The sequence below is a fragment of the Cervus elaphus genome, chromosome 9, assembly GCF_910594005.1.
Source record: "Cervus elaphus chromosome 9, mCerEla1.1, whole genome shotgun sequence".
Taxonomy (NCBI): Eukaryota; Metazoa; Chordata; class Mammalia; order Artiodactyla; family Cervidae; genus Cervus; species Cervus elaphus.
In genome coordinates, this window is record NC_057823.1 from 57,130,959 (window position 1) to 57,158,155 (window position 27,197).

Consider the following 27,197-nt stretch of genomic DNA (forward strand, 5'->3'; position numbering starts at 1 on the left):
CCTTTGTGGATGAGATCACGTTGTGTTTATGCTATCAGTTCAGTCGCTCAATCATATCTGAATCTTTGCGACCCCATGGACTGCAGCATGCCAGGCTTCCCTGTCCATCATCAACTCCCAGAGCTTATTCAAACACATGTCCATCGAGTCGGTGATGCTGTCCAAGCATCTCATCCTCTGTCATCCATTTTTCTTCCTGCCTTCAGTCTTTCCCAGCATCAGGGTCTTTTCCAATGAGTCAGTTCTTCGCATCAGGTGGCCAAATTATTAGAGCTTCAACATCAGTCCTTCCAATGAATACTCCGGACTGATTTCCTTTAGGATTAACTGGTTTGATCTTGCAGTCCAAGGGACTCTCAAGACTCTTCTCCAACACCACAGTTCAAAAGCATCCATTCTTTGGTGCCCAGCTTTCTTTATAGTCCAACTCTCACATCCCTACATGACCACTGGAAAAAACATAGCTTTGATTACAGGGACCTTTGTCAGCAAAGTAATGTCTCTGCTTTTTAATATGCTGTCTAGGTTGGTCATAGTTTTTTTTCCAAGGTGCAAGCATCTTTTAATTCCATAGCTGCAGTGGCCATCTGCAGTGATTTTGGAGCCCGAAAAAATAAAGTCAGCCATTGTTTCCATTGTTTACCCATCTATTTGCCATGAAGTGATGGGACCTGATGTCATGATCTTAGTTTTTTGAATGTTGAGTTTTAAGTTTTCCCATAATGTTCTGGAAACTATTTCCTGCACATGTTATCTCAAGAGAATATCTGGCCTCTTACCTGACTTTATTTCTCTTTCTGCACTTTGTCTGGGAATTGTTTCCCTCCTGACAGCCCTGAAGTCAGTGTCTCATCCACATCAGCCGTGTTTTATGGTTGCCACTATCTTAATCACAGCTTGTAATTCTCTAGTTCATTTATTGGAGGGAAGTATTGGAGAGTGTTAGGAGGTATGGTGGCAAGACTGATTTTTCTCCATGTGGCATCCTAAAGAGTGTGCATGCAGGGTGAGAGAGGACTCTTTAAAGAAACACAGTGGGGTGGAAGTTGCAGGTATGTGGCGAAAAAACATAGAATCACATTCCCTCCCAACCCTAAATTTGCAGCATTACTTTCAAGTCACCATTTCAGAAAGCAGAACTTTTCTGTGCTTACCTCTGTCTTTGAACTTATCATACACTAATTTAATTGCTTGCTTTTCGATCTTCCAAACACAGCTGACCTCCTGTGTATTGTTTACATTGAATCATCAGCAACACATTTCTCCTGGACCTCAAGTTTCTTTCTTTTTTTTTATTCAAAAACTGCTTAATGGACACTACCATGTATCAGACACTGATTTAGGCATTAAAAATGCAGTAGTGAACAAGACACATTTTTCCCAGCATAAGCTCACATTCAAGCAAAAAGATAGTTGGTAAATAAACAGAGACCAGGCAAAGATATATGTATGAAGAAGTTTTATGCAGTGACAAAGTATAGAAAGAGAAATAAAGTCAGGTAAGAGGCCAGATATTCTCTTGAGATAATGTGTTCAGGAAGTAGTTTCCAGAAATATAAAATGTGCAGAGTCAAATCTACCAATAAGAATGTTCCATGTAGTAGAAACAGCAAATAAAGACTTGAGACACAGATGGACTTGACCAATTTAAGGAATATGAAGCTAGTGCATGGAATATTCAAAAAATTCACAGTGGTGCCATAAGCACCACTGAGTTAATAAACAGCCCTGAGGCTATATGCTATAGTAAGAAGTTGAACATATCCTTGCTGAACAAGTATTTATTAAATAGTAGCTAGGCAGCAGGCATTGTTCTAGACTATTTTAAATTGTAAAAGTACAGTTATAAAAAAATTAGATGATTTTCTAGTCTTTTGGAGATCTTACATTCTTGGATTAGAGACAGACAAGAAGTCAGATGACTCATTATTGGAGTGGGTAGCCATTCCCTTCTCCAGGGTATCTTCCTTACCCAGGGATTGAACCTGGGTCTCTTGCATTGCAGGCAGATTCTTTACTGTCTGAGCCACCAGGGAAACCCTAATATATATATATATACACACACACACATACAAACACACACACACACACATAGTTAATTAGCTATAAGTATATGTGTTAAAAGACGCTTACTCCTTGGAAGGAAAGTTATAACCAACCTAGATAGCATATTAAAAAGCAGAGACATTACTTTGCCAACAAAGGTCCATCTCATCAAGGCTGTGGTTTTGCTAGTGGTAATGTATGGATGTGAGAGTTGGACTGTGAAGAAAGCTGAGCACCGAAGAATTGATGCTTTTGAACTGTGGTGTTGGAGAAGACTCTTGAGAGTCCCTTGGACTGCAAGGAGATCCAACTAATCCATCCTAAAGGAAATCAGTCCTGGGTGTTCATTGGAAGGACTGATGCTGAAGCTGAAACTCCAGTACTTTGGCCACTTGATGTGAAGAGTTGACTCATTGGAAAAGACCCTGATGCTGGGAGGGATTTGGGGCAGGAGGAGAAGGGGACGACAGAGGATGAGATGGCTGGATGGCATCACTGACTCGACGGACATGAGTTTGAGTGGACTCCGGGAGTTGGTGATGGACAGGGAGGCTTGGCGTGCTGCAATTCATGGGGTCGCAAAGAGTCGGACACAATGAGTGACTGAACTGAACTGAACTGAACTGATATGTATATATATAGTTAGTATACATGTGTATATGGATTTAGTCACTAAGTCGTGTTTGACTCTTGTGACCCCATGGACTGTAGCCTGCCAGGCTCTTCCATCCATGGGATTGTCCAGGCAAAAATACTGGAGTGGGTTGCCATTTCTTTCTCCAGGGATCTTCCTGACCCAGGAATTATATTGTTATAATTATAACTGTTCTGTGCTTAGTTGCTCAGCCGTGTCCAACTCTTTGCAGCCTCATGGACTGTAGCCTGCTAGGGTCCTCCATCCATAGGAATTCTCCAGGCAAGAATACTGGAGCGGATTGCCATGCCTGCTTCCAGGGCATCTTCCCAACTCAGGGATCGAACCCACATCTCCTGCATTGCAGGTAGATTCTTTACTGATGAGTCTCTAGGGAAGCCCAACATTAATGGTATATTTTATTTAACCTGATGAGATAGTTTAGGTCATTTTCACATTAAGTCTTTAAAATCCAGTGCGTATTATATACTTGCAGAATATCTCACTTTGGAGTAGCTTTATTCCATGTGTTAAATAAATACATGTGGCTAGTGGCTACCATATAGGACATTGTAGCTAGAAGACTCGCAAGTGATAGAAGATGGCAGTGCAGTGAAGGTGATGACAAGCAGTCAATTTCTGGGTATGTTTGCAAGATAGAGCCAAAATGAGGTTTGTTGAAAATACAAATGTATGAGTGGATGAGATAAGGAATTAATTGAAATAAAGGAACTTCTAAAAAGGAAATTAAATTATTGGCAAGTTAGGATAATTAATAAATTTATATCTCAAAGTCATCTCCAGTTCAGTTCAGTCACTTAGTCGTGTCTGACTCTTTGTGACCTCATGGACAGCAGCATACCAGGCCTCCATGTCCATCACCAACCCCTGGGGCTTACTCAAACCCATGTCCATCGAGTCAGTGATGCCATCCAACAATCTCATCCTCTGTTGTCCCCTTCTCCTCCTTCCTTCAGTCTTTCCCAGCATCAGGGTCTTTTCCAAGGATTCAGTTCTTTGCATCAAGTGGGCAAAGTATTGGAGTTTCAGCTTTAGCATCAGTCCTTCAGTGAATATTCACGAATGATCTCCTTTAGGATGGACTGGTTGGATCTGCTTGCAGTCCAAGGGACTCTCAAGAGTCTTCTCCAGCACAATAGTTCAAAACCAGCAATTCTTTGGTGCTCAGCTTTCTTTATAGTCCAACTCTCACATCCATACGTAACTACTGGAAAAACCATAACTTTGACTAGATGGACATTTGTTGGCAAAGTAATGTCTCTGCTTTTTAAGATGCTGTCTAGCTTGGTCATAACTTTTCTTCCAAGGAGCAAGCATCTTTTAATGTCATGGCTGCAGTCACCATCGGCAGTGATTTTGAAGCCCCCCAAAATAGTCTCTCACTGTTACCACTGTTTCCTCATCTATTTGCCATGCAGTGATGGGACCAGATGCCATGATCCTAGTTTTCTGAATGTTGACTTTTAAGCCAATTTTTTCACTCTCCTCTTTCACTTTCATCAAGAGGCTCTTTAGTTCTTCACTTTCTGCCAGAAGGGTGGTATTATCTGCATATCTGAGGTTATTAATATTTCTTCCAGCAATCTTGATTCCAGCTTGTGCTTCCTCCAGCCCAATGTTTCTCATGATGTACTCTGCATATAAGTTAAATAAGCAGGGTGACAATACACAGCCTTGACATATTCCTTTCTCTATTTGAAACCAGTCTGTTGTTCTAGTCCAGTTCTAACTATTGCTTCCTGACCTGCATACAGATTTCTCAAGAGGTGGGTCAGGTGGTTGGGTATGCCCATCTCTTTCAGAATTTTCCACAGTTTATTGTGATCCACACAGTCAAAGGCTTTGACATAGTCAATAAAGCAGAAGTATATGTTTTTCTGGAACTCTCTTGCTTTTTCAATGATCCAACAGATGTTGGTCATTTGATCTCTGGTTCCTCTGCCTTTTCTAAAACCAACTTGAACATCTGGAAGTTCACAGTTCACATACTGTTGAAGCCTGGCTTGTAGAATTGTGAACATTACTTTACTAGTGTGTGAGATGAGTGCAACTGTGCAGTAGTTTGCACATTCCTTGGCATTGCCTTTCTTAAGGATTGCAATGAAAACTAGCCTTTTCCAGTCCTGTGACCACTGCTGAGTTTTCCAAATTTGCTGACATATTGAGTGCAGCACTTTCACAGCATCATCTTTTAGGATTTGAAATAGCTCAACTGGAATTCCATCACCTCCATCACCTATACCATTTCATAGTGATACTTCCTAAGGCCCACTTGACTTTGCATTCTAGGATGTCTGGCTCTAGGTTGATGATCACATAATCATGATTATCTGGGTTGTGAAGATCTTTTTTGTATAGTTCTTCTACATATTCTTGCCACCTCTTCTTAATATCTTCTGCTTCTATTAGGGCCATACCATTTCTGTCCTTTATTGTGTCCAGCTTTGTATGAAATGTTCCCTTGGTATCTCTAATTTCCTTGAAAAAATCTCTAGTTTTTCCCATTCTATTGTTTTTGTCGATTTCTTTGCATTGATTGCTGAGGAAGGCTTTCTTATCTCTCCTTGCTATTCTTTGGAACTCTGCATTCAAATGGGTATATCTTTCCTTTTCTCCTTTGCCTTTCGCTTCTCTTCTATTCACAGCTATTTGTAGGGCCTCTTCAGACAACCATTTTGCCTTTTTGCATTTCTTTTCCTTGGGGATGGTCCCTGCCTCAGGGATCAAGGCAGTCTTTAGGGCTGGACATTCCCAATATAGATAAACTCACAGAACTTTTTAATTTAGCTGCTCTTAGTTAGGACATACAGTCCTCATCATGTGTTCCCCAGTCTCCAGTATCTCCTATGGCTTTATGCCTGGTTCTCAGGTATCTGGGGATTGTTTTACCAACACTCCTATAAAAAGCTATGAGTTTCCTATATTAGGACTGTCCAGCCCTCAATTGATAACCACAACCATTAGATTGCCCTAGAGTCTTGGTTCACTACTGAAGAGCAAAAGTGTGAGAGGGTACCCAAGATCATATTATTTATCAGGTAATTCCCAAGCAAAAGCATGTCTAATGTAGAAAAGAAAGACAGAATGAATACTAAGAGGACAATAGAATAAATTTCATCTATAATCATATATATCATGTATTTACATACAAATATATAATTTTAATGTATATAATATATTGTTTATGGAGTGCTATTTTGCTCTTTAAAGCTGTACGACACCCCTATGAAGTTGGTGTGATTGTTCTTACTGTACAAATAAGAATCTGAATAGAAACTGAGCCTCAGAGAAGGCAAATAACATTCACAAGTTCATATACTTGGTAGCAGAAATGTCTGGGGTTCTGATTTTGATACCTTACTTTTACCCACTGCAGTGTAACTACTTTGACATAGTAGATGGTGTCACCTATAACACCTATAGGTAGAATGGGTCTATTTTGCAGACTAGAAATTACTTTCAGCTACATGCCAGTCTTCTCCAAATTGCTGTTTAGCTTGCCTCTTAAAATTGTGTCAGCTTTATTGAATACTTGCCAAACATTTTGAGAGAGTATTCCTTTTGCTTGATGCCAGTGATACTAATGGGAAGTCTGTTCTTGCAGGATTCACCAGACTCAGTTCCCAGTCAAGGATAATCAGTTGATGTTGAGCAGGATGATAGATCGAAAGAATTCGGCTCTCAAAGAAAACTGAGAGGCAAAAGTCAAAAAGAAAAAGAAAAACAAACAAACCTAAAGTTATAAGTTAGCTTATCAAAGCAAGAGTGAATAAAACCAATAACAACACCAACAAAAAAATCATGCATTCCTCTTATCATTCACACAAAGCCAGACATTAAGAAGAGAGAGAGAGAGAGACCTGTTCAAACCAAATCAATGACTAAAGGTCTGATAACAAATGCATGAAGGGAAGGGAAAGATGAAGATAAAGACTCCATTCTCTGAAAAGACATCAATGAGTGTGCTTGGCTTCTGGAGCTCATAGCCTCATCCTTTTAATGTTTTGGTAGGGTCTCCAGTTATTGTATATGTGACCTCCTGAGCCATGATTAGGGGTAATTTTTATCTCAAGGATGATTAGTAGATCTGTGTAGAAGGCAAATGGTGAAGGGCTTGAAGGGCAGGATAAAATAATTACTAGGCATTGTACATAGTGTTACAAAACTGTTCTCTGTAGAGATAGAGACAATTTCATTTCTGGCTCAGATGATGCCTTTCTCTAAAGACTTTATCAACCCCAACTCTTGTTTCTCATTTTTTCTCTTAATTCCTCATGTAATTTATAACCCAAATGATCCAATTGAACTCTCAAGTATATTAATTTTTAGTAAAATGATTCATTCATTTGCCATATATTAAGTATGTGCTGTGAACCAGGCATTCATGTCTAGGCTGTGATGGATAGACAAAAATAATCAAGTGAATAAGTAAGTAAGTGAGCAAGATGATTACAGGTAGTAATAACTGCTATGAGGAGATCCTACAGTTGTAACAGAGAGTGACTGGACATTAGGAGTGAAGAAGTCTGGCTAATTTAGATATGGTGGTCAGAAATCCCTCTCTGAAGAGGACACCCTAACTAATTGTATTTCATAGGTATTTTTTTTTCTCAAGTAGATTAAATGTGAGGGAGAAAGAATAAACCAGGATTCAAAGCATGCCCTGTCATTATTTCATTCTTTGATTTACTCTTTCATTCACCCTCAAAGCATTTATTACAGTACACATTTTATACCAATAACTGTGGTAGTTATTAGATATTTATTCTTTTACTCATTCACATGGGCTTCCCTTGTGGTTTAGCTGGTAAAGAATCCACCTGCAGTACAGAAGACCTGGCTTCAATCCCTAGGTTGGGAAGATCCCCTGGAGAAGGGAAAGGGTACCCACTCCAGTATTCTGACCTGGAGAATTCCATGGACTGTATAGTCCCTGGGGTTGCAAAGAACTGGACACAACTGAGTGACTTCCACTTTGCTCATTCACACAACATATTTACTGAATGCTTACTGGGTGCTCTATGTTTGTGACAATCAGCAAACCAAAGAAAGGTCATGGCTAATGGTGGCCAGGGGTGTGGTTTTGATCATGTTCAATTTCAATATTTATTAGACATACAAGTGCAGATGATGTAGGTAGTTGAATTTACCAATCCAGAATTTGTGAGAGAGCCACAGCCAAGAAGTTCAAATTTGAGTTTCATTAGCAGAGAGATGCTGTGTAAAGTCTTAAGATCATTTGAGTTCATGAAAGGATTGAGCATAAAGAAGAGGATCAATGATGAAACTCTGGAACACTTTAATATTATGAAGAGAGAGAGCCATCATATGAATCGATGAAAGAGGGATCAGTAGAATAAGAGGAAAACCAAGGAACTGTGTTGCTCTGGAATCCAAAGGAAGGAAATATATTAAGGATATAGAACAACTGTGTAAAACTCTGCTTACTAAGTCAAGTAAGATGAAGACTGAGAATAGAGTATAAAATTTAGCAACATGGAGATTGTCTGTGACGTTGATATGAACAGTTTCAACAAAGCCTGATTGGAATTGTTTTTAGAGAGAATGGAAAGAGAATAATCAGGGGAAATGTGTACAGAACTGTTTTTAGAAGAGTTTTGCCAAAGAAGACAGCAAAGAAATGGGCTAGAAGCTGGCAAGAGAAATAGGATAAAAAGAAGGGTTGCTACAGTGGGAGAAACAATAGCAGATTTGCATACTGACAAGAATGATGCAATAGTGAGCCAAACATACACAATGTAAGGATAGTCAGTTTCTGAAGAGTTGTTCTTAAGTAGATGAAAGGAAGTAGAATTTAGGGTGCAAGTGGAAGGATGAGCTTTGAAGGGAATAATGGATACTTTGTCTATGGTTAGAGGCAGAAAGGCAGAGTATATAGACTCAGACACTGGCGGGTAGGGAGATGTTATAAAGGGCATCTGTGGAAGTTTTCTTATTGCTGCTTTCATTTCTCCAGTGATGTAGGACACAAGGGGAAACATTCAGTTCCCATACTATTTATAAGTCTTATAATTTCAAGCAAGTAATTCAATCTGCTTGAATCTTAGTTTTTCCATCTGTGAAACTGGAAAATATTCATCTCTAGGGATCTCAGTGGTTAAGACAGGGGGCATGGGTTCAATCCCTGGTTGGGTAACTAAGATCCTGATTTCATCATGGTGCAGCCAAAAAAAAAAAAAAAAAAAGGGAAAAAAACCTCCTCATCTCTAAGCATAGCAATAATGATTAAGTGTGACATATATATAGAAAAAATACCAGCCTGGCAATCTGCACCATCAATTAATTTTGGCCAAACCTGACCTCAGTATGAGCAAAAAAGAATTAGCATCTAAAATAGCATATGTCACCTAGATTTCAGTCAGGAGGACTTGCTTCACTACAGGGAGGCAGCCAGTAACTAACAAGAGCATGAACTGAAGAGGTTTGGCTTAATCGTTAAGAAGTACATTTATAAAAGACTTATATGTCTGTCGTCTGGTCTCTGGCCAAGGAGAACTCACTAAAATGTTTTAGCCATAATTCTTCTCCACACAACTATTGGTACCCACCAGATTGGAGTGACAGTGATCCACCAAACATAGGAAAAAAGCAAATGTCATTGTTCAGTTTCCTGTCCCAGGCTAAGTGTTCCAGGCATGTGAGATATCACCCTGATTAAAGTGTCAAATGCCCTTTAATCACATTAAAATGAAATGTGACCAGAGCGTACCAAGAAGTGGGGCATCCCTGTCACCTTTTCTCTTTTCCCTATAATAGCAATATCTATCTGCTATATACCAGATAATGTGAATGTCTCTTCACATTGTAGGGACAATGAAATGACTTGCATTTGACAGATCTTATTATGCTGGAAATCAACTGCTCTGAAATTAACATGGGCTCTTATTAAAGTGATTATGTGAAATGTCTCTGGTTCCTGGGATTTTCACCAGGCAAATCCCTTCTTCTTATCCTTCCTCACTGATTTTTCTCTTAATGTATTTTTTTAAGTGGTAATAATGCAGTGATGTATTACAGATATAACTAATGACAGGAAGACTAAAATGTTTATACACTACAGATATTTACCATCATATATTGGGTGCCCATGATACTAGAGGAGTTAATATTGAAACTAAAGTTTGGAAGTATGTGGTGCTTTATGAACAGAGCATTTTTCTTATTTTTGAGTCTATAAAGTCAACACTATGAGAGTAGGGAGGTTACATTGTTCAGTGGTTCTTTTTTAGTCACTCAGAGTAATACCTAGTTTACAGTAAGTACTCCACAAATATCAGTTTGTTAAATTAATATTAATAATTATCTGATGAAATCAAGCCTGTCATTAAGAGTTGTTTATTAAGAATCATGGGAAAATTGCAGCCCCTTAGATTAGAACTTTTTCAGAACCTATCTCCAATAAATATGTGAAAGTTACTATAAGAAGCCCAGACTCTGAACAATAAATATTTTTCTATCTCTCTAAATCATAATTTAGGAGTAACTTCCCTTATATTTGACTGATTAAATTCTGAAGAGGGTAGATGTCAAAGATATAAAATGTGTCCAAGACCTACTTAAAATCATGGGTATGTTTTTAAGGTGCTTGTGTCTCAGTTAACTTCTTACATATGAACCTAGATTTTTTTTTTTTTTTTTTTTGTGAGGAAGATTAGGTTTGTCCTAATTTGGAATAGAGCACAAGTTTGAAATAACTAAAATGAAATAAGGAAACATAATATTATCTAGTGAATTCAATTTTGACATTTAAAATTGCCATTTCTTAACTTGAGTCAAGCAAGACTCTCAAGTGATTACCAGAAGGACAATGAGATGTATGATTTAAGCTAGAGATTATAAAATCAGATGCCTGCAGAGAGTAGACCAGTGAATGTATGTGTGGGTCTGTGGGGGTAGGGAAATAGTTTGAGTTGAAAATGTGGTATACTGGCCCAGAGCATTTAAAAGTATTCATATCAGTCTTTTTGTAAAAAATATTATACAGTGTGTCAATAAAAAACTTAGTCAGTCAGTCAGTTCAGTCGCTCAGTCGTGTCCTACTCTTTGCGACCCCGTGAATCACAGCATGCCAGGCCTCCCTGTCCATCACAAACTCCCAAAGTTTACTCAAACTCATGTCCATTGAGTCGGTGATACCATCCAACCATCTCTGTCTCTGTCATCCCCTTCTCCTCCTGCCCCAATCCTTCTCAGCATCAGGGTCTTTTCCAATGAGTCAGCTCTTCGCATCAGGTGGCCAAAGTTTTGGAGTTTCAGCTTCAGCATCAGTTCTTCTAAATGAACACCCAGGACTGATCTCCTTTAGGATGGACTGGTTGGATCTCCTTGCAATCCAAGGGACTCTCAAGAGTCTTCTCCAACACCACAGTTCAAAAGCATCTTTGGCACTCAGCCTTCTTCACAGTCCAACTTTCACATCCATACATGACCACTGAAAGAACCATAGCCTTGACCAGACTGACGTTTGTTGGCAAAGTAATGTCTCTGCTTTTTAATATGCTATCTAGGGTGGTTATAACTTTCCTTCCAAGGAGTAAGCGTCTTTTAATTTCATGGCTGCAATCACCATCTGCAGTAATTTTGGAGCATAGTCAATCTTAAAAAAACTGTACAAAATTGTATGTAAGCCAATCTGAGTATTATAACTCAGGAGATAGTCCAAAGAGGCCATATGTGTAGTAGAAACTGGTACACATATGATTTTTGTGGGATGGTACATACAATCAAGTACACATCTCAGTCGATAGTCAATGCTTATCACAAGGAACCATTAGTTAATGGTTTTAGTGCTTTTCTAAGGATGGGAAATGGAAGAATCAGGTTCATAAAAAGTTTCTCCTAAAAATATCTTAACAATCTGAAGACCAGTTCTGCCAATTTTCCTAGAACACAAAGTATTTCATCTTAATCTTTACCCTGATTTTATTTCGGGGTCTACTGTGTGTCATTGACTGCAGTGGCTCATGACTTGTTCTTGTAGAACTGGATGATGAGCAACATTCTTTATTTTACAGTTCCTTCCTTTTCCATCTTAATTTCTGCCTAGTTTTGAGAGGCATTTCATGACCAATTTGTCTGACAGTGCTGGGGATGCTCATTCCCAGGTCGGGTGGCTGTTTCATTGGTAGACCTCTCTCTGTACTAACAAGACTAGGCCCTGTTAACAGTAGCCCTGTCTCTGGACTGCCTATCTTACTAGTCTGTTATTGTCCAGGAAATGGTTCCCTCTTGCTGCTTGTTCTCATATCTAGAATTCCACTATTAGAACCATTGCGTGTATATAACAATTAGTATATATTTGGGGCTTCCCAGGTGGCACTAGTGATTAAGAACCCACCTGCCAATGCAGAAGACATAAGAAATGTGGGTTAGATCCCTGGAGGAGGGCACGGTAACCCACCTGTCTTCTTGCCTGGATAGTATTCTATCCCATGGACAGAGGAGCCAGGCTACAGTCCATAAGATCACAGAGTCAGACATGAATGAAATGACTTAGTGCACATGGACATACAAACACACACACACACACCCCACACACACACATTATATATTTGATCAATTGTTTCAAGTCACTTAATTATCATTAAGTTTTTCTGAGGCTAAGTACAACACTCAGTAATGTGAGAGGCAAAAATCTTGTAAGACAGGTAGAATGAAAGTATTAGAAAGTATACAAGCTTAGAAAGTATTGTTGAGTGAATGAATGAATAAATCTACTCTTATTTCAAAGGAGAGACCTCAAATCATTAAAAATAGCTTTTATGTCACATCCTTGGATATTCTCTTGTCTAAGTAAAAGCTTGTTTTTACTGCAGCCTATCTTCAAAGACACTGAAGGATAAAACTCACCATTATGAATTCAATGTCTTTGTCTCAGCAAGTAATTACGCAATTCCTAAATATTGCATCTACCTTAACACTGCACATACTATAGAATATACACTGTGCCAGGTGCTAGGAATTGTGTTGAAAAGATAACCAAAAGCCAATCTGTGGGGGTAGGACACAGACAATAGCAGAAGTCATTTTGTATTAGTTCAGTTCAGTCATTCAGTCCTGACTGACTCTTTGCGACCCATGGACTGCAGCATGCCAGGCCTCCTTGTCCATCATGAGCTCCCAGAGCTTGCTCAAACTCATGTCCATTGAGTTGGTGATGCTGTCCAACTGTCTCATCCTCTATTGTCCCCTTCTCCTCTGGCCTTCACTCTTTCCCAGCATCAGGGTCTTTTCCAGTGAATCAGCTCTTCGCATCAGGTGGCCAAAGTATTGGAGCTTTAGCTTCAGCATCAGTCCTTCCAATGAATATTCAGGACTAATTTCCTTGGATTGACTGATCTGATTTTCTTGCAGTCCAAGCGACTCTCAAGAGTCTCTTCAACAGCACACTTCAAAAGCATCAATTCTTTTGTGCTCAGCTTTCTTTATAGTCCAATTCTCACATCCATACATGACTACTGGAAAAACCATAGCTTTGACTAGATGGACCTTTGTTGACAAAATAATGTCTCTGCTTTTTAAGATGCTGTCTAGGTTGGTCATAGCTTTTCTTCCAAGGAGCAAGCGTCTTTTAATTTCATGGCTGCAGTCACCATCTGCAGTGATTTTGGAACCCAAGAAAATAAAGTCTGCCACTGTTTCCCCATCTATTTGCCATGAAGTGATGGGACCAGATGCCATGATCTTTGTTTATTTAATGTTGAGTTTTAAGCCAGCTTTTTCACTCTCCTCTTGCACTTTCATAAAGAGGCTCTTCAGTTCTTCTTCTCTTTTTCTCATAAGGGTGATATTATCTACATATCTGAGGTTATTGATATTTCTCCCTGCAGTCTTGCTTTCAGCTTGTGCTTCATCCAGCCCAGCATTTTTCATGATGTATTCTGCATATAAGTTAAATAAGCAAGGTGACAATATACAGCTTTGACATACTCCTTGTCCTATTAGGACCAGTCTATTGTTCCATGTCCAGTTCTAACTGTTGCTTCTTGACCTGCATACAAATTTCTCAGGAGGCAGGTATGGTAGTCTGGTATTTCCATCTCTTTCAGAATTTCCCGCAGTTTTTTTTTTTTTTAATTTTTTTATTAGTTGGAGGCTAATTACTTCACAACATTTCAGTGGGTTTTGTCATACATTGATATGAATCAGCCATAGATTTACACTTATTCCCCATCCCGATCCCCCCTCCCACCTCCCTCTCCACCCGATTCCTCTGGGTCTTCCCAGTGCACCAGGCCGGAGCACTTGTCTCATGCATCCCACCTGGGCTGGTGATCTGTTTCACCATAGATAGTATACATGCTGTTCTTTTGAAACATCCCACCCTCACCTTCTCCCACAGAGTTCAAAAGTCTGTTCTGTATTTCTGTGTCTCTTTTTCTGTTTTGCATATAGGGTTATCGTTACCATCTTTCTAAATTCCATATATATGTGTTAGTATGCTGTAATGTTCTTTATCTTTCTGGCTTACTTCACTCTGTATAAGGGGCTCCAGTTTCATCCATCTCATTAGGACTGGTTCAAATGAATTATTTTTGACGGCTGAGTAATATTCCATGGTGTATATGTGCCACAGCTTCCTTATCCATTCATCTGCTGATGGGCATCTAGGTTGCTTCCATGTCCTGGCTATTATAAACAGTGCTGCAATGAACATTGGGGTGCACGTGTCTCTTTCAGATCTGGTTTCCTCAGTGTGTATGCCCAGAAGTGGTATTGCTGGGTCATATGGCAGTTCTATTTCCAGTTTTTTAAGGAATCTCCACACTGTTTTCCATAGTGGCTGTACTAGTTTGCATTCCCACCAACCGTGTAAGAGGGTTCCCTTTTCTCCACAGCCTCTCCAGCATTTATTGCTTGTAGACTTTTGGATAGCAGCCATCCTGACTGGTGTGTAATGGTACCTCATTGTGGTTTTGATTTGCATTTCTCTAATAATGAGTGATGTTGAGCATCTTTTCATGTGTTTGTTAGCCATCTGTATGTCTTCTTTGGAGAAATGTCTGTTTAGTTCTCTGGCCCATTTTTTGATTGGGTCATTTATTTTTCTGGAATTGAGCTGCAGGAGTTGCTTGTATATTTTTGAGATTAATCCTTTGTCTGTTTCTTCATTTGCTATTATTTTCTCCCAATCTGACGGCTGTCTTTTCACCTTACTTATAGTTTCTTTTGTAGTGCAAAAGCTTTTAAGTTTCATTAGGTCCCATTTGTTTAGTTTTGCTTTTATTTCCAATATTCTGGGAGGTGGGTCATAGAGGATCTTGCTGTGATTTATGTCGGAGAGTGTTTTGCCTATGTTCTCCTCTAGGAGTTTTATAGTTTCTGGTCTGACATTTAGATCTTTAATCCATTTTGAGTTTATTTTTGTGTATGGTGTTAGAAAGTGTTCTAGTTTCATTCTTTTGCAAGTGGTTGACCAGTTTTCCCAGCACCACTTGTTAAAGAGGTTTTTTTTTTTTTCCATTGTGTATCCTTGCCTCCTTTGTCAAAGATAAGGTGTCCATAGGTTCGTGGATTTATCTCTGGGCTTTCTATTCCGTTCCATTGGTCTATATTTCTGTCTTTGTGCCAGTACCACACTGTCTTGATGACTGTGGCTTTGTAGTAGAGTCTGAAGTCAGGCAGGTTGATTCCTCCAGTTCCATTCTTCTTTCTCAAGATTACTTTGGCTATTCGAGGTTTTTTGTATTTCCATACAAATTGTGAAATTCTTTGGTCTAGTTCTGTGAAAAATACCGTTGGTAGCTTGATAGGGATTGCATTGAATCTATAGATTGCTTTGGGTAGAATAGCCATTTTGACAATATTGATTCTTCCAATCCATGAACACAGTATATTTCTCCATCTGTTTGTGTCCTCTTTGATTTCTTTCATCAGTGTTTTATAGTTTTCTATGTATAGGTCTTTTGTTTCTTTAGGTAGATATACTCCTAAGTATTTTATTCTTTTTGTTGCAATGGTGAATGGTATTGTTTGTTTTGATGCAGACAATCAAAGGCTTTGGTGTAGTCAATAAAGCACATATTTGTCTGAAACTGTCTTGCCTTTTCTATGATGCAACAGATGTTGGCAATTTGATCTCTGGTTCCTCTGCCTTTTCTAAATACAGCTTGACCATCTGGAAGTTCACAGTTCATATACTATTGAAGCCTGACTTGGAGAATTTTGAGCATTACTTTATTAGCATGTGAGATGAGAGCAATTGTGCAGTAGTCTGAGCATTCTTTGGCATTGCCTTTCTTTGAGATTGGAATGAAAACCAACCATTTCCAGTCCTGTGGCCACTGCTGAGTTTTACAAATTTGTTGGCATATTGAGTGCAACACTTTACTAGTATCATCTTTTAGGACTTGAAATAGCTCATGTGGAATTCCATCACCTCCACTAGCTTTGTTTGTAGTGATGCTTCCTAAGGCCCACTTGACTTCAGACTCCAGGATATCTGGCTCTAGGTGAGTGATCATACCATCATGATTATCTGGGTCATTAAGATATTTTTTGTATAGTTCTTCTGTATATTCTTGCCACCTCTTCTTAATATCTCTTGCTTCTGTTAGGTCCCTACCATTTCTGTCCTTTATTGTGCCCATCTTTGCATGAAATGTTCCCTTGGTATCTCTAATTTTCTTGAAGAGATCTCCAGTCTCTCTCATTCTATTGTTTTCCTCTGTTTCTTTGCATTGATCACTGAGGAAGGCTTTCTTATCTCTCCTTGCTATTCTTTGGAACTCTGCATTCAGATGGGTATATTTTCCCTTTTCTCCTTTGCCTTTGGCTTCTCTTCTTTTCTCAGCTGTTTGTAAGGCCTACTCAGAAAACTATTTTGCCTTTTTGCGTTTCATTTTCTTGAGGATGGTCTTCTGTATCACTGCCTTTATACAATGTCACGAACCTCCATCCATAGTTCTTTGGGTCCTCTGTCTGTCAGATTTAATCCCTTGAATCTATTTGTCACCACTGTATAATCATAAGGGATTTGATTTAGATCATACTGAATAAGCTTTCAGTTTTCCCTACTTTCTTCAATTTGAGCCTATATTTTCCAATAAGGGGCTCACGATCTGAGCCACAGTCAGTTCCAGGTCTTGCTTTTGCTGACTGTATAAAATTTCTCCATTTTCAGCTGCAGAGAATATCATCGATCTGAGAATATCATCAATCTGATTTGGTATTGACCATCTAGTGATGTCCATGTGTACTCATATCTCTTGTGTTGTTGTAAGAGGGTATTTGATATGACCATTGTATTCTTTTGACAAAACTCTGCTTGCCTTTGCCCTACTTCATTTTGTACTCCAAGGCCAAAGTTGCCTTCCAGGTATCTCTTGACTTCACACTTTTGCATTGTAGTCCCCTATGATGAAAAGGATGTCTTTTTTTGGTGTTCTCGAAGATCTTGTAGGTCTTCATAGAACTGGTCAGTTTCAGCTTCTTTGGCATCAGTGGTTGGGGCATTAAACTTGGTTTATTGTGATATTGAATGGTTTGTCTTGAAAATGAGCTGAGATCATTCTGTCAGTTTTGAGATTGTACCGAAGTACTGCATTTTGGACTCTTTTGATGACTTTGAGGGCTATTACATTTCTTCTAAGGGATTCTTGCCCATAGTCATAGATGTAATGGTTGTCTGAATTAAATTCACCCATTCCCGTTCATTTTAGTTTACTGATTCCTAAGATTTCAATGTTCAATTTTGCCATCTCCTACTTGACCAACCAGTTTAATTTCATTCATAGGCCTAACATTCCAGGCTCGTATGCAATATTTTTCTTACAGCAGTGGACTTGAGTTTCACCACCAGACACTTCCACAACTGGGCATCATTTCCACTTTGATAGTCTCTTCATTCTCACTGGAGCTGTTAGTAATATCCCCCCAATAAAACATTTTGAACACCATCTGACCTGCGAGGATCTTTTTCCAGTGTAATATCTTTTTGTCTTTTCATAATGTTCATGGGGTTCTTGTGGCAAGAATACTGAAGTGAGGTACCATTTCTTCCTCCTGTGAACCATATTTTGTCAGAACTGTTCACTGTGACCTGCCCGTCTTGGGTGGCCCCGAGTGGCATGGCTCATAGTTTCACTGAGTTATGCAAGTCTCTTCGCCACAACAAGGCTATGATCCATGAAGAGGTCAAGATAATTTGTAACATTAATAGGATATAAATAAGTATTGAAGCTAAGAACTAAAATTAGGTGTGGCCTAGTATCTGTCCAGGTCATCTGACCAGTCTGTTCTACAGCAATCACTCTCTTTAAGAGAAATGGTATACTGGCATTGAGCATGAGTTAACCAAAGATGTCTGCACATAGAAGGCAAGGGGTCATCAGGACCCCTCACAGGACTGAGAAAGGAATGTTATCTTCTAAAGAGATACACGGCTGGTTGCCAGAAGGAGGAAAATTGGTCTTTATGGTTGAGCAGGTATTTCTGCCACTGGGGAGGTCTGGTTAATGCACAATGCAGATGCATAGTGCACACTAGAGGGGAGGGAGGAGGCCCAAAGAGGCAGAAAACAATTATTTTTAAAATTTTTTTGTCTTGCATTCAAGTAGATATTTTTATTTCATCACATGCCCTAAATACATGCACAGTTAAATTCAACTTATTACCAATATCATTGTATCCTGAATAATGGGTAAGCCAGAAGTAATCCAAGTAAGACTATGTAAGAGATAGAGTTATTTGCTTAGAAGTAGGGAAAAAAGGCCGCATCCTTATCCTCTTAATTGTTTCCTCTAAAGGCATCTCTACTTTTAATAATGGAAAAAATTTAAAGAAAAATCTCTTGAGTAGAGATCTCTATTTATTTTCTCTTGATAGCATGCCCTAAGAACTGAGTTATTATCCAGCAAAGAGCATGAGTTTTTAAAAGATAAGAAGTAAGGAGGAATAAAACTTGTTAGCAATTAAGGGACTATTTAGCGTATGTGTGTTTCACAGCAAGCATGAAATTGAAATTCAGAAATGGAAATAAAGCAAAGGTTCATATCATAGTGATTTATCCTCTGAGTCTTTGTTCCTGGAGGGGAAATTGGGGAAAAAAGCAATGCCATGTTCAACGGCATAGAATGGGCAGTAGTGTACAAATCTCACTGTGTGTCTGAATCACATGGCATATTTTAAAAACCACATTACAACTTACCTTCCTCTATGTACACACATATTTCAATGCCCCTCCACCCTCCAAGATTTTGTTCTGCTTGGTCTGTCATGGAATTTCTGTTTTCAAAACACTGCCCTGTTTACAATAGCTAGGACATGGAAGCAACCTAGATGTCCATTGGTAGGCAAATGGATAAGAAAGCTGTGGTGCATATACACAATGGAATATTACTCAGCTATTAAAAAGAACACATTTGAATCAATTCTAATGAGGTGGATGAAACTGGAGCCTATTATACAGAGTGAAGTAAGTCAGAAAGAAAAACACCAATACAATATATTAATGCATATATATGGCATTTAGAAAGATGGTAACAATGACCCTATATGTGAGACAGCAAAGGAGACACAGATGTAAAGAACAGAGTTTTGGACTCTGTGGGAGAAGGCGAGGGTGGGACGATTTGAGAGAATAGTGTTGAAACATGTGTATTACCATATGTGAAATAGATCACCAGTCCAAGTTTGGTGCATAAAATAGGGCACTCAAAGCTGGTGCACTGGGACAACCCTGAGGGATGGGATGGGGAGGGAGGTGGGAGGAGGCTTCAGTACTGGGGACACATGTGTACACCCATGGCTGACTCACATCAATGTATGGCAAAAGCCACTACAATATTGTAAAGAAATTAGCTTCCAATGAAAATAAATTAATTAAATAAAAAAGAACACTGCCTAAGTAATTTAAATGCTAGTGGCTTATGGATTATTATTTGTTTGAAAATGTATTACCCTTTCATATGCTTAAGATTCATCTTTAACAAGAGAGTTTTGAGGTAAAAGTTAAGGAAACCCCGAATGTGGGGGGAAGGGTGACTCCAATATGATAGTGGTATGTCCAATGAAGAAAGAGGTAAAAGAAGATTGAGAATTGTTCACTGAAATGTCAGTAAACAATGTTTACACTAATATAAACATAGTGTGCAAATATTGGGAGGGGATAGAATGTTGAATTCATGTATTTATCAAGCACGCATATATTTAGTGTTTAATCAGACTGACTATTAAAGGATTTAGAATATTGGTACTACATGGGGTTTGAAAAAAATATAGTCTGAATGTTAATATCAGAAGTAGGTTTTACTTCACACACTAACACTTTGATTGTTAGTAGTTGTCTAGAGCACTCTGTTGACAGTGACCTAGGTTCAGCCTAGGCTCAAAAGTGTGCAGTAATCAATTAGTGATGTCTGACTTTGAAATAGAGATGCATGTGTTTATACCCATGACATCTGTCTTCTTTCCCTAAGATAGCATTATTTTTGTGTTTGTAAATCATATCAGGAAGTTTTTTTTTTAATGTTTCCCTTCTACTCTCAAGTGTACATATTGTAAATTGCCCTGACACCCAGAGAAATTGTAAGCATTGATGCTGAATAATCTGTGTATACTTGAGTTGATATTTTACGTTTAATTCTTAATGGCAACACAGCAAGTTCTCCAGTTGTGTATCTCTTTGGAGAGAGCTACAGTTCTTTATTTCTCTTTGTCTTATTGAATATACAGTGGGGAGAACTTGTTAAGCAGAAAGTATTTACAAGTTGGAGTTCTAGAATTGTTAAATGGTTAGTTGAACATCATTGAACATCATGGCACTTTGAGGAAAGATAGCTGATGTCCCTGTTAGAGATCTGTTTTTTAAAACAATCACAAAGTGATGGCAGAATTGCCATCTGAATGCACGGAAAAAGCAGGAGTAAATGTGCACTGCTGTAAGGCAGTTTCATCTGAAACTGAGAGATTCAAGCGAGACCCAAGATTGAGGACGAATTGGATCAGAGACTTGAAAAAGAGAAAATGGGCCTTGCTGGCTTGTAGTATAATTTATCTGCTCCCTTGCTTGACAACAAAGACTTCAGAGTCTAGAATACCTGAGGTTTTCTCAGACTCTTTTGACTTCTTATTATCTTTCTAACATACGTTTTAACACTTTGGGTAACTCACTGAGACTTGAGAGTGTGTCTGATTTTGAAACACCAATTTTGTTGCTTGGATAAAGACAGAGAAAGTGTATACCTATATAGTAGATATTTCACCCTTGACTAGATTTTAATGTTGTATTTTTTAGCTCCAGGGAGGAGACTGTGCTTTTCATCCACGTGTGGTGTCTTGCATGCCCACTTGTAGTTGGCAATGTTGTGATAATTACATGCATATGGTTATATAACTGATTAAATTGTGTCTTACTGAATAACATGCTAAATGGGATTTGATCATTCTCTCCAGGCTGTAGAAAATGGTTTAGCTGGTTAGAACTTGATTGCCTTCCCTCCAGCCCCCTCTTCTCTTTCTCTCATTGTTGTTTCAGTTTAGCAATAAAGTTGAAGTACTGAGGTATACCCTGATCACATTTTCCAAAGGACAGGAAAACAATCCATAATAAAGAAGGGTGCGAAATGCTTAGTACAGTTCTGTTAAGAGCAACCTCTGTGATGGATGGTCTCTGATAGTCTAGTCCAGAATTTGAGGCTTAGTTGAGCATAATGTGAAATCAGGCTACCTTGTATGGTTTTTCTAGCTAGAGAGATCTTCCTTTATAGATGTAAAGATAGAAGACTGAGAAATAACCCAGGAGAACCAGGTCTCTGGAGGGGCACCCATTTGTAGTAGGGTAGTTTTAGTCAATTTCCACCAGATTGTGGCCGGCTCTGAAAGCCATTCTTGAACTAAGATCAGCAATTGAAGACTAGGTAGGCCACCTCATGTCCATTAGGAAACTGGTAGTTATCTCTTACTGACCAGAGGCATAAGACCCAGAGACAGGGTCTAGGGACTGTAGAAAATAGAGGATTCATACAGGGATTTTACTGAAGGCAGATAAATTCAAAGGTCAAAGAATCAAGTAGCAATTCTGGATGGCCAAAAAGTTTGAAACTGTCAGTCAAAATATGAGTGGACCAAGGGCAAACCATAAAGATCTAAAGGCAAAGATTATAAATAGTTCATTGATACGACATCTGGAAAATTTCATCTGACAAGAAGCCACAAAATACAACAGGAGTTGGCATTATTTTCAAGGTGGACCTGGGGTAACCCAGAGACCACCTGCAGTCACAGTGATCTGATTTGGAGAGATCAAATCAAGTAAGCACCTTTCCGACTCTGAGAGCTCATAAAGTGAAGGTGAAGAGTGATTGGGAACTTAGTAAATGTAGAGTTAGTAGACTGTTAACTTCTGTGGATGCCATCTATTAATTAGAAGTTTCAATGCTTATTCTGTACCCCCCTCAGGTGGTTTATGAGGATCAAATTGAAAAATTTTAATATATCCTAAAATGTTATTCAGATCTCCAGTTTTATCTTTTGAAATATTATAATTAAATGCCAGTTGAAGTATAACTTATATGCAGCAAATTACCACATCATTCATTTTGCTTGGCCATCTCCTCAAAATACTGAGGACATTCAACATGCTTTGGATTTGAAAGTCAACTTATGTCTTGCCTTGAACACTTGACAAATGGCCTTTGGTCACCTCTTCCCATACAGATCCATGGAATGTTTGTAAATGCTAGGGTTGGAATAGTCTGCCAGCAACTAGGTCTAATTAATGCATAAAGCTAGAATAAAAAAGTAATATATACTTGATACAGAAATGAGAGTCATGTAAGCCGTTCTATTTGAGTTTCAGGCCTATCACAGTCTTAGCCCCATTCTGTGAATGGTCTGAATCCCCACTATTCCCACGTGTAACCTCACTGCCACTACTGGCTGTCTACCCAGGAGGTCATTCCTCAAATTTAACCATATTTTCAGACTTGGCCTATTATTTCTCATTTATTTTTTTTAATCTCACAGGACTGCCATGAATTTCAAGTGAGGCACTTAGGAGGGCATGATTTATAGAGTACTATACAGATATAGAGAGAAAGTTAAAAGTTAGAAGATACAGGTTTAAGATCCAATCCTGGGTGTTAATTGTTTGATTTTAAGGAGCCCTCCTTATGTCTCTTTATCTAAATATTTTGTAAGAAAGATGGAATTTAATATTTCTGCCCTTTCAATAACAAAATGTAAAAGGTGATTTTTGTTATTTATTGTATAAATCTTCCTGTCTGGAGATACCTTTTTGCCCTGTTATTCATGTACTTATTTCTCTGATTGCATTCTTCTCCTATTTACTTATTTCTTTACTTGAGAATTATGTGTTATTTAAAAAATACTTATGTAAGTTAATGTGATGAATTTATTCAAAATTATATACTAAACAATTAACATTGTATAAAATGTAATTTTCAGTGAGATAAACTATATTATATTCTTCAAAACATATTTTAGTAGATAATGTAAGGAAACTTTTCCCATGTTTTAATCCTATCATACAATTGTATGGGATTTGGCACCAGATGAGAGTTTTACAAATTTTAACTTTTATTTTAAACAGGAATACTCATATTCATTTTTCTCATTGAATCTTTTATTCTTAAGAACATTTATATAATTTATTTCTGGCATTTTTTTATTTCACTATGATACCTGGTTCATGTATTACTAGGTTTCTATTATTGCTATTCTTTTTTCAAAAGTGTTTTAAGTTTCTTTCATTTTCTTTGATATCTTCCAAATTTATTTTCCTCTTCCCCTTACCATAATTATCAGGTCTAATCTTGACTATGATAGTCAAATTCAATATCTTATAATTAATATTTGCTATATTATTTGTGTGAAGTTTATAGTATCCTTTCATTGAACTAGTTTATTATCCTTTCTATCTCTATAATCTATAGCCACTTATGCAAATTAGGAGAATGGTATGTTAGTTTCTCCAAAAAAAACCTTAATTTACTGTATAATCAGAATTAGTCTTTGGTTCATAAAATCTTATTAGAAAAGGTAGATACACAAATCTTTTATTATTCAAAAATAATAAACACAAATGTTTTAGATTAGTCAACATTAAAAATGTTTTTAACAAGTGATATTTCCTTTCCCTATTTGTGAATGTGATATTATTTTATGTTTTCATGATAGAATATCTCAAGCTGCCATAATAGACCTTAACTTTCTTACTTGATTCCTCATGATCCCTCATTTGAACTCTAAATATTCAGAAAAGCTGCAGCTACATCTACTAAGAGATTGTGTTTGTTATTGAAGGAAGGAATAAAAATTATACATAGTAATAGACAGCATATCAATATTGTCTTCTATGTCTCTGGCCACTGACTGGTGATAAATCATCCAAACCCACTGTTATCTGAGATAAAATGTATAACATAGCTACTTATTTGAGATAGCTTTGGTTTATTGAATAGCATTCTCGTGTGCATGCAAACAAACATACACACACACACACACACACACAAACATCAGTATGATCATATTTCCCTTCCTTACTGCCATGAAACTCAATATTTGAATGAATCTAGAAAGACTTCCCTTTACTGTCTCTTGGGTTTCTTTAGTTCAAAGTCATGTCTAATTAATAACTCAAAGACCCCCACCTGCCTTCCTCCTCTTTTTGGTAAAGTTTCAGTTGTTTCCTTATATATAGAAATCCAGACAAAGGAGCACTGTGAAGGCTCTAAGTGGTATACAGAATTGCTAGATACCTTTAATACTAAAATCAATTAACTCAGAAGGCTTTATTGATTTCATTGGCTACTAAGTGCTTTGTGGGTCCCTCAGGAAGATGAGGCATCATCTCTGACACTCAGAAAGCCTAAGACCAGCACGTATGGAACAAATTGGGATCCTAAGACCAGCATGTATGGGACAAATTAGGTATTTTTTTCCTTAACCATTTTGAGTCTGAAAAAATATTAACCTTAGTTTTTTGGTCCATCTTGATCAGTCACAAATATACATAATTATATAGATTTTATATCTTTATATCTTCTCACATTTTCTTTGTGTCTATCAGTCTGTCATCTGTCTACCTATAATATTGGATGAGTAACCACACAGGTCATGGAAATGATCCTCCCATAATTTTACTCAATTATCTCTGATTTATATCCCTCACTCCTGCCATATCAGAATTTTATTCATATTATAGCCATGCACTACACTCTCTTAGACTTTTGAATTTTCACACAGCATCTTTTGTAACTAAAATATACTGGTTTAATACTGTATGATATCACTTAAGGGCTTTCCTGGTGACTCAGAGGTGGAATCTAAAAATACAGCAAAGTAGCAAATATAACAAAAGAAAGAAATCAGACTCACAGATACAAACTAGTGGTTACCAGTTGTGTGGAGTCACATGTGGGAGGTACATGCTACTGGCATAAAGCTATGAGTATGTATTGTACAACATGGAAAACATAGCCAATATTTTGTAATAATTGTAAATGGAGCTTAACCTTTAAAAGGTGTGTGTGTGTGTGTGTGTATATATATATATATATATATATATATATATATATATATAAATGTGAAACATACTGTCTTTTCCATTTCCTGAAAAATTCCTAGTAGTTATTCATTAGGTGTCTGAGTTTAAGCATCCCCTTTTCTAGGAAACATTTCCTGACATCACCTCCCCATATGTCTAGGCTGGTGGACAAATAATGAATCTTAGTCCACAAATAAGGTATATGGAAATAGACATTTCTTCAAATAACTCAGTTTATTTTCTATTTATAGTCTGCAGTCTGAAGTAGAAGTGGAAAATTAGTTTTAGTCATTGTGGATCCTCCCCTTCTTTTTAAAGTGGTCTTCTTTTTCTTCATCATCATCATCATCACGGAATTCACCTTTAATCCTCGTAACAGCATTGGGTATAGATATTAGTATTAATGATAAATATAAATTACAGAGTTAAATAGTTTTCATTTGGTTCGATTGCAGACCCAAACACTGATTTTAGAGCCTGTGCATTTAGTCACTCTGTTACACTGTACATCGCTCAAGGCATCACTGTGGCAGGGCCATGTTCAACTGATGCTTTAATGTTATCTGTCTACACAGATGCCATCTGGCCCTGGACCCATCATCTTTACTGGCCACAAAGGAGATGTCTCTCAATATCATCTAAATGTTCTGTTTTGGTTCAGCAACTTTTTTCTCTGTTTCTATGCTATTCTCAAGCACAAGAATCTGATTCAGCATGGCAATGGAATGAGGGAACCACTGTGACTCCCTCTAACATTATACCTATCTATAACCACTGAAAATATGCGTTCTTGTGTCCTATCTCTTGACTCTTGTTGGGCTCTTCTTAGGATGCAAGAAACTGTCCCAAGATCCAACATGTCCACCTGGGATTTTGTCCTATGAACTAGTTTGCAGAGTGTCTTTCTTTCAGAAGTGCCTACTCATGTATGAGTTCCCTTGCACTCTTCTCTTTTCCTACATCTAAGGAATTATTTTTTCATCTGGTAGAAGAAGACCTTTGCTCTTTCTCATGAGGCTTTCCTTTGAATCTTTTTATGGACCAGTAGTCCTTTCTCTTTCCTTAGAGCATGAATATTTGACACTCAAAAGACAGGAAAACCTACCTCTTCCTCTGTAATATTTGTAATATCATCCTGTCCTTAGGGCACTGAGGACAGACTTGCCCAGCTGCCTGCACATGAGGAAGGGTAACATGGGAAAGGGAACTCTTTCTCATCCAAGATATTATCCTTCTTTGACTTGTGTTTCTATAGTATTAGACTCGAGAGCAGCCTGCACCTGACCTCTCACAGGTTTCATGCTTTACTTTACATAGTATGTGATCTTCCTTATCATATTTCAAGCTTTGTGAAAGCAGAAACTGTACCTTTATTTTCACTACTTGACAGGTGGAAAGCTCTTCATGAATAATTGAAGGATGTGTAAATAAGTGAATCATCTAAGCAGACCACCACTGAAGCCTTTTAGCCTAGCTTAATATCATTATATGATTTGAAAAAAAAGTGCCCATTTTGAATTGGATGAACTCATTCAACCTTGGTCTCTCAGTCTTTATCTCCTGTTTTTATTTGGGTTGAAGACGATGTCTTCTCATTCTAAGTGACATCCACTGGCTTGGAGTGAGAAGCCCTATATACCAGGATAGTTTTGAGGACTGAGAAATCTCTTGGCATGAACAGTTAATTCAACTCCTTCACTAAGAGACTTCCCCATACTTAATAGGGCTTCTAGCCATCTAAGACCATGTCCCTGGGGCAACCAGCATCCTCTTGAATTTCTCGCTAGAAAAACTCAGGGCTGGAAAAAAATTTATTGTTTGTTTTAGCCACCTCCTGAAGGTAGGCCCCTGACCTCCTCATCTTTTTTTTTTTTAATTTAATTTTTATTGAAGTATTTTTGAATTATGATGTTGTGTTAATTACTGCTGTACAGAAAAGTGACTCTGTTATACACACACACACACACA